At 45.7% G+C, this 8,041-nt stretch overlaps 1 pseudogene; it reads left to right on the plus strand.

Annotated features, from left to right (window-relative positions):
* The first annotated feature begins 1,293 nt into the window (after positions 1-1,293).
* On the plus strand, positions 1,294-7,215 carry LOC117190971 (annotated as a pseudogene).
* Positions 7,216-8,041: the final 826 nt, after the last annotated feature.

Genomic DNA, 8,041 nt, shown 5'->3' on the forward strand with positions numbered 1-8,041 from the left:
CTGTCCGTCTGTCTGTCTGTCCGTCCGTCCGTCTGTCCGTCCCCTTCAGCGCCTAGTGCTCAAAGACTATAAGAGCTAGAGCAACGATGTTTTGTATCCAGATTTCTGTGATATGTCACTGCTACAAAAATATTTCAAAACTTCGCCCCGCCCACTTTCGCCCCCACAAAGGACGAAAATCTGTGGCATCCCCATTTTTAAAGATACGATAAAGCCAAAAACGCAGAATCGTAGAGGATGACTATATGTTCTAAAGTGTAAAATCTCAACCAGATCGTATAATTATTATAGCCAGAATCAAGAAAACAATTTCATTCTTTCTCGCTCTGTCTCTCTCTAACACACAGGTTTCATGGTCGGCTTTGCCAATTGCAAAATATGAGTTCAAGGATCTCAGAACCTATAAGAGCCAGAGCAACCAAATTTGGTATCCACACTCCTGTGATATCGGACCTTGACCGTTTCATGTCCAAATTTCGCCACACCCCCTTCCGCCCCCGCAAAGGACGAAAATCTGGGGCATCCACAAATCTCAGAGACTATTAAGGCTAGAGTAACCAAATTTGATGTCCGCACTTCTGTTAGATCTCACTATAAAACGTATATCTCAGAATTTCGCCCCACCCCCTTCCGCCCCCACAAAGAACGAAAATCTGTTGCATCCACAATATTGCAGATTCGAGAAAACTAAAAACGCAGAATCATAGATTATGACCATATCTATCAGACTGCTGAATCTGGATCAGATCGGATCATTTGTATACCCAAAAGGAACAAATCAATTTGCACTGGCTACGCAGCGCCCGACGTCACGCTCAGACTGATTTTCTGTCTCTCTCGCACGCACTCTTTGTCGTGTCGTTTAATATTAGCGGCGTCTGCCGGAGGAGAGCCATACTGACTATGTATCGGGTATAACTGTAGAGTTGCGGTGTCCGCAGCAACTCACAACGTTCCCCCTCGTTTTGTTTGTTACTTATGTCTATGTCACTCATATGTTTTTTAAAGCTTTGCGCTTGCTTGCCCTGCTAAACGCTCTCTGCCAGCTCGCTATATAGGGTAGGTATAGGGGCCTTGCACGAGGTTTCCTATACATGCCCCCTCTCAAGCACAGCTACTTAGAATCGCTTATTATTCTATATAATCTATGTATACACAACCATAAACATGCGATAAGGCAGCGTCGCACTCGCTTTTACTCGCTCTCCCTCTGTTTCGTTCTCTGTCGCTCTGGTCGAGCAGGTTCGAGTCTGTCGGATATAAAAGCAGGCGACGCCGCTCCATGGGTATTCAGTGGAGGCACAAGCAAGCAAGCGAGCTAAACAAGATTAAAAAGTAGTGAGATTTATTAACTAAAAGTAGTGCAAAATGCGTCCGGGACAGACTGTGCCTAACTTCCACGCCGACACCACCAAGGGGCCGATCAACTTCCACGAATGGCAGGGAAACTCGTGAGCTGAATCCAAATCGCATTCATTTCCACTCCCACTAAATACCGAATACCTACTAGATTTTTTTTTATTTTTTTTTTTATTTTTTTATTAAGCGTTGAATCCGTACATTGCATATAACGTATCTTAACATCACTGGTAAATAATATTGGGGTAGCCAAACCTAATGCTAAATGCGAGAGGACTTACAAAAAATATAATATTATAATATTGGGAGGGAAACTTAGAGTTGGCCAATAGTTTTGGCAAAACCCAATCTCTTCAACCGCCTCAAAGGCCTGGCAGGTAGTAATCGTCTGGCGAGCATACTATGGTGTCTAATTAGCCTGTCACTGTATCTGCTGGTGTGCCTTCCAATCTGCTCCTCTACTGTATGCAGATTCAAATCCCGATGTAGGGTGGAGCCGCGCACGTACCAAGGGCAGTTCGTTATTTGCCTCATGGCGCGATTCTGCAAGACCTGTATCCGTTTATAGTTCGATTTGGCAGCTATACCACAAATCTGCACACCGTAGAGCCAGATCGGGGCTACACAGTGTACATAATCTGCTCTTTTGGCTCTCAGTGACATGGTGCTTCTTCTGTTAATCAGCCACCGCAATTGCTGCATTCTTTGCCGCTTATCAAGGGTGATACCGAGATACTTTGCTTGCTCTGGTTGGTCCAAAGTTACGCCTTCAAACTTTATGGGTGGGGTGTGGTCTATGAGCGCTTTCAGGGTGAAGCATGGATTGGTGGTCTTCAGTGGGTTGACTTTTAAATTCCATCTTTTGCACCAAGCTGCCAAAGAGTAGAGGTACTCTTGGAGACCATCTGCTGCCTCAAGGCGGCACTTGGAGCTGTAGAGCAGTGCTATATCGTCCGCGTAGGTAGCAAGCAGAGCCTTTGGGGGGCCTCCATATGTTGCTCGCTTGGGGAGGGTAGATCTGCAGTATAGATAGAGTAAAGCAGCGGGCCAAGGACGCTGCCCTGTGGAACTCCAGCTCTCATTTGGCAATGTGTTGAATGTGTGTTCCTGAACCTGACCATAAACTGACGTCCTTCCAAGTATGATCGTAGGACACCGTAGTATGGTGCTGGGAACAGTTTTTTAATTTTGCTCAGTAGGCCGATATGCCAACCTCTACCGAAGGCTTGCTGCATATTAATGAAGACTGCATTGCAGTATTCTAGATCATCATAGGCCTGTAGGATGTGTCCTGCCAATCTGTGGACTTGCTCCACTGTGCCGTGTCCCTCCCGAAAGCCAAACTGGTGATCCGGCAAGATACGGCATTCCTTGATTATACTACCAAGACGATTGGCAAGAAGCCTCTCCCATACCTTAGATAAGGAAGACAAAAGACTTATTGGCCGATACGACTCAGGGTCGTCCTCCGGTTTTCCAGGCTTATGGATCATCAGGATTGTTGCTATCTTCCACTGCTTAGGGAAAAACTGCATCCTTAACATGGCGTTAAAAATGAGCACTATGTAGAGTATCGCCCGAGTAGGCAATGCTTTCAGTGTGGAATTTCACACTCTGTAGGGACTTGATGACTTCAACAATCTCCTCAGCCCTGGCTGGTTTAATGGGTAAGGCCATTTGTAGAGGTGTTTGCAGACTATCTTTTGTCTCTTTGTACTGCGCCTCCGTGGCGAATTGGTAATGGGTGAACCTGTCCCCTAAATGATGTGCAAACGAATTGGCCTGCTCTTCTTCGTTTCTAGCAAGTTCACCGTTGGGACACCGGATGGGAATCTGTCTTGACGGTTGTCTCTTAAGAGACTTAGTGATCTTCCAAAGCGAATATCCAGCATCCACGGTGTAATCCATGGAAGCAAGCTTTTGTTCAAAGAAGTTGCTTCGAAGTTCTCTCAGGGTGTTTCGAAGTTGCTTGGCAGCCCGGTTCCATAGAATTCGGTCTATGGGTCTTGAGATCGGATTGCGCGTCTGCGAAGGCTCCTTTTTTGTGACAAAAGCTCTCTGGCCTCTCTTGTAAGAACTATTCCATAGGCGGCGCTTGTCGGAGGATGCGAGGGCGTTGAGGCAGCAGCTGCCATGTGTATACTCTCTGTGATGTTATCTACAGCCATCTCGATATCTTCCTCAGAGTTTTGCGTGACGTTCAGTTGAATCGACCTCTCCAAATGTTGCCTAAATGCGAGCAGATCAGTGTGCTTGGTGACTAGATGAGGGCTTGGATTTTCTATAATGCCATCTGTTTTAATGCTGATGACTAAGGCCAGATGGTCGGAGTCCAGATCCCAGCTCTGACTTATTGTTGCTCGAGAATCCGGAATACCATGATGTACTGCGAAGTCTATGCAGGACGGATTGAGTACATATGGGTACCTGGTTGGTGATCCAGTTGCAAGGATCTTAGCGCCAGTAGCAGAGATGGCTTCCGCTAGCTCTCGCCCCTAGGGGAATTGTAAGTGTCTCCCCACAGCCAGTGTCGGGCATTCCAGTCACCACCAACCAAATACCTTTGCCCGCAAGCACGGAGTGCATCGATGTAATGTCTTTCCTCAATCCTGACTCTGGGAGGGCAGTAAATGGGGCTGAACTCCACATCGCCCAGTCCTGTGGCTACTTTTACTGCTGACATTTGCATGCTGCGTGTCTTAATGACCCTTTGTGGAAAATGACGAAGCGAAGTCTTAACTAAAACCGCAACTCCACCAACGCTATTATTATTCCGCGATGGCTTGAAGGCTGGATAGAAGGCATATCCATTTATTATTACAGCTGCCCCTCTTTTAATTCTGATCTCCGTCAAAAGAAGAATGTCAACGCTATTCTTGTGCGCGAAGAGCTCAACTTCTTTTGCTTTCCCTGAAATGCCGTTAGCATTCCAGATGAGAACCTTTAGTGGGTTCATTGAGATGCTGAAACGTTGTTCTGGAGCTGAAGATTAGATCCAGCCCATTGCTTAATCGTGTTGGCCAATTCAAAAACCATTTTTTCAAGTTTTTCAAGGCGTTGATTGGCTTGACTATTATGCTGCTGCTGTTCTTGCTGCTGTTGCTGTAGCCACATAAGAAACTGCTGCTGCTGTTGGAGCTGTTGTTGCCATTGTTGAAATTTTGTCTGCTGTTGTTGTAGCAGTGCATGAACTTCATATGAATTCTGTTGCTGGTTATTCAATCCTTGTGGCTGATGCGCTTGTAGACTATGAAAACGACGCTGAGCAGGTGTAGCAGGTATTGCATTTGAATTACCATTTGCTACGGCAGCATAGGAGGCTCCTGTATTACTTCTAGTGCCTACCAAAGGTTGGTGCTGAACAATATTTCGCTGGTGCTGCTGTATTGTTTGTCTATTAGCCCCCTTTTTGTGACTAGACTGCAAGGTAGGAAACTGTTGCTGGTCTCCAGGAAGTGTGGTAGAGTAAGCATATGCCACTTGATTATTTAAGGGGACATGACCCGTCCTGTTCGTATTAATTGCCTTCTTTGCGGAGCCGATTGATCGGCGTAGAAACTCCTGATACCATTGGCATCCTTGGTAACTGGCCATATGGCTTCCAGAGCAGTGAATGCAGGTTGGCTGTGCATCTAGGGGGCGTGTGCATTGTGAGGTTTGGTGATTTTCACCGCATCTGGCACAGTTGTGATGTCGGCGGCAGTATTTGGCTGTGTGGCCGAAATCCTGGCATCGACAACATTGAGCAATCTCTGTGGATTTTCGCATCCTTTCAATCCTTATTTTTTGGGTCTTGACTTGGTAAATTTCGTTAATTTTTGCACAAGGCTTAATATTAATGAAAAAAATATTAAGTTTTTCGTCCTTGTTAGTCTTTGAGCTTGGATTATGGATGTGAAGGAACTCGAAGCCCAACATTTTAAAATCGGCGGTAATATCATTGTTTAGGGTGCTATGATGTAGGTCTCTTACAACAATTCTATGAGGCTTTTCAGTCTGCAATTGGTATGTGTGGAATTCTATTCCAATGGCATCGAAACAATCCACAATTGCTCTATAGGTATCACTGTCTTTGGGGAGGATTCTGACCGTTTCCCCCTGGTTAGCTTTGACGACAACGTTATTCAAATTTGCAACGTCCTTTATGACATCAAATAAGTCATTTAAGTTGCTAATATTGACAACTATTTGCGGTGGTTTTGGAGGGCCTTTAAGCTGATTACCAGAGCTCGTTGATTCTCCTTGAAGACACTGGTCTGTATTAACTGCTTCATAAAGGTGTTCATCCAGTTGGTCATTTCCAGCGTCTGCATCTACATTCATCCGAACTTCCTCATTATTACTATCACTTGGGATGTTCGTGTCAAGAATGGAAAATCTGTTGTTGGTGTTTGCCTGTTGGCTTGTAGTGGGGGGCAAGCCCAGGTCCCGGCCGCCGCTCCCTCGTTTAGATTTAGATGACAAAGTCTGATCGTTTTTTCTTTTGCCCGTTCTCCGTTTTTGAGCATCCAGAAGTCGTTCGGCAGCAGTGCGAAGTGTTTTTGCCTCAGTGTCGTCGGGGCATGTGGATATGGAGTTTTCTTGGCTATCAAAGCTTAGTGCAGGGCAGATACTGCTTATTGTAGCAGTTGCCATGGTGTAGGTGGTGTTGTTGGTAGCACTAGTGAATGTTACTGTTGTTGTGGTTTCTGTGCATGTAGAGCGTTCAGCCTCTGAACGGTACTCAGAACGAATCTCAGAAGGTAATTTGCCTGATATTAGAAGCATTCTCTCATGATCAGCGAAGTTTTTATTGCCCCTCTTGTGCGGCTGTGCGCAGACTGAGGGGAATGTCTTGCCCGAAGGGCAGTGAATACAGTTGTAAAAATGTTCACAAATGTGTTTTTTGTTTTTGTCCAATTGCCGACACCGCACAAAGCAGCACCCGAATTTACGATGTATGCTATTTTTAGCACACAAGAGAATGCTCCGCTAAAGCAGAATAAAGAAAACAACTTTGCACAAGCGCGACACAACCGATCTCTATGAAAGTTGATTCGAGACCACCTACTAGATGGGTGGTTCTGTTCTCGCATCCGGCCGATTTCACGCCCTTGTGCGCCACTGAGCTGGGACGCATCGCGGTGCACCAGCCCGAGTTCGCCAAGCGGAACATCAAGTGCCTGGCGCACTCCGTGGACGCTCTGAACTCGCACGTGGACTGGGTGAACGACATCAAGAGCTATTGTCTGGACATTCCCGGCGACTTTCCCTACCCGATCGTAGCCGACACTACCCGCGACCTGGCCGTGAGCCTGGGCATGCTGGACGAGGACCAGAAGAAGGACCCAGAGGTGGCCAAGACCATTCGGGCTCTGTTCATCATTAGCTGATCACAAGGTGCGACTCTCCATGTTCTACCCGATGTCCACTGGCCGCAACGTTGAGTGAATATCCGCTCCAAGATTCCCCCAATGTCCACTCTAACAATCTGATTCCCATTGAAATTCTGAGGACCATCGACTCGCTGCAGCTGACGGATCGTCTGAAGGTGGTGGCCACTCCAGCCAACTGGACTGTGAGTACTCATATATCTGAGCCAGCTGAGGGATCTCCAAACTAATTGTGACATGGTTTTTCCCCTAGCCCGGCACCAAGGTCATAATCCTCCCCACAGTCACAGACGAGGAGGCTAACAAGCTGTTCCCCAAGGGCTTCGACAAGGTTTCCATGCCCTCCGGCGTCAACTACGTACGCACCACCGAGAACTATTAGAGCCATTCATAGTCCTCTCACATATGTACATATTTGTATTCTCACATTTTCATGCTTTACTTTTGTGCTATAAAACAATCAAATAAAGTTAGTTTTTTTACGTAATGAGCCGTGTTAATGCATTTAAAAAAAAAACCAAAACCAAAATGCATAATGGGCATACTGGAGCTGCTGCTGTATGAGTTTTCGTAATCTCTACCATTAACTGTTCAACAATTTTGTTCCATGAAATTAGATTAACCTAAGCAACGGAATTGCTGCAGCTGACCTCAGCCACTAACCATACAGTATATATGTACATACAATGTAGATGTGCCAGTTCATACAACGAAAGCGTCACACACTGGCTAGCGCGTTCCGTACCCCAGAGTGACGTCATCATGAGAGAGAGCGCAGAGAGAGCGCATGCGCTCGCTGCAGCGAGAACATCTTTGTTAGTACACACGCAATATCCCAGCAAACCAAACGCTCACAAATGATATCGCATACGAGTCAAATGCGAGACTTAACCCGATAAAACGCTCGCATTCGGACCCGCATATGATAGAAATATGATACCTGTGTCGCTCAGTTTGTGGCAGTGAAAGTATCATTTATGATAGCTCGCAAAGGAGTCGTTTGCAAACGTTATGCAAGTCGTTATGCAAACGCCGTCGGTTCTCGACTTTTTTGTTTATTATAACTGTTCAGCCACAGACATGTATTTAATGAATATTAGGAATATACAGTTCAATCTCATACACAAATACTCATAAATAAAATTGTCCATGTCATTTCATGTAACTGAATATGACGACACGAAAAAGACATTAGCAACTAAGAATAGACAATAGCACTTGTAAACTCGAACCCACCAAAAGGGATCAAGCAATAAACTATCTACTTTATTGCCGCCAAGTACCTAAGTAAATACACTCTAAAAATACAC

The sequence above is a fragment of the Drosophila miranda genome (assembly GCF_003369915.1).
Source record: "Drosophila miranda strain MSH22 chromosome Y unlocalized genomic scaffold, D.miranda_PacBio2.1 Contig_Y1_pilon, whole genome shotgun sequence".
NCBI classification, from domain to species: Eukaryota; Metazoa; Arthropoda; class Insecta; order Diptera; family Drosophilidae; genus Drosophila; species Drosophila miranda.